The sequence below is a fragment of the Plecotus auritus genome (assembly GCF_963455305.1).
Source record: "Plecotus auritus genome assembly, chromosome: 1".
Classification (NCBI taxonomy): Eukaryota; Metazoa; Chordata; class Mammalia; order Chiroptera; family Vespertilionidae; genus Plecotus; species Plecotus auritus.
The window spans coordinates 113,584,162-113,585,037 of NC_137770.1; the positions used below are offsets into that span (position 1 = coordinate 113,584,162).

At 43.7% G+C, this 876-nt stretch overlaps 1 pseudogene across 1 annotated transcript; it reads left to right on the forward strand.

Moving 5' to 3' along the window:
• Positions 1–222: 222 nt before the first annotated feature.
• On the forward strand, positions 223–565 carry LOC308245738 (small nuclear ribonucleoprotein Sm D2-like; annotated as a pseudogene). The gene has a single exon. The product of its transcript is annotated as a small nuclear ribonucleoprotein Sm D2-like (transcript).
• Positions 566–876: the final 311 nt, after the last annotated feature.

Sequence of the window (876 nt, forward strand, 5' to 3'; positions counted from 1 at the left end):
CCTTGAACCACTAAGCAAGCATTTTACCCCAATGCGGCTCAGGGCTGGCGGCTAGCTTGGGCAACAGGCCACACCCACACCAATGGATGAGTGGATGAGTTTGCACAGGTGCCCACAGAAGTGGGCTGTAGGAAGAGGAAGTCCTGTCGTTTTTGCTCTTTCTCTTCAGAGGCTGATGCCATGTAGAGGACAGGAGTGTTCTGAGAGGCAACAACGGCCACCATGAGCCTTCTCAACAAGCCCAAGAGTGAGATGACCACCGAGGAGCTGCAGAAGCGGGAGGAGGAAGAGTTCAACACGAGCCCACTCTCCATGCTTACACAGTTAGTAAGAACAACACCCTGGTGCTCATCAACTGGTAACAAGAGGCTCCTGGGCCATGTGAAGGCTTTTGACAGGCACTGCAACATGGAGAATGTGAAGGAGCTGTGGACTGAGGTCCCCAAGTGTCAAGTGCAAGAAAAAGTCCAAATCAGTCAACAAGAACAGCTACATCTCCAAGTTGTTCCTGAGCAGGGATTCAGTCATTGTGGTCCTGCAGAACCCTCTCATCTGTGACAAATAGGGGCTAACTCCCTGCTGTGAAAACTCATTCCACCATTCTGCAAAGATCGGCCCTTTGATATGAGAAAAATAAAATCCTGGATTTTTTTTCTAAAAATAAATAAATAAAAATGAAACACCAATGGAAAATATAAATGGAAAGATATCCTGTGTTTATGTATTAGAAAAATTAATATTGTTAAAATGTTCATACTACCAAAAGTGAACTACAGATTCAATGCAATCTCTATTAAAATGCCAATAACATTTTTTACAAGTATAAATATCATCCTAAAATATGTATGGAGCTACAAAAGACCCCAAATGGTCAAG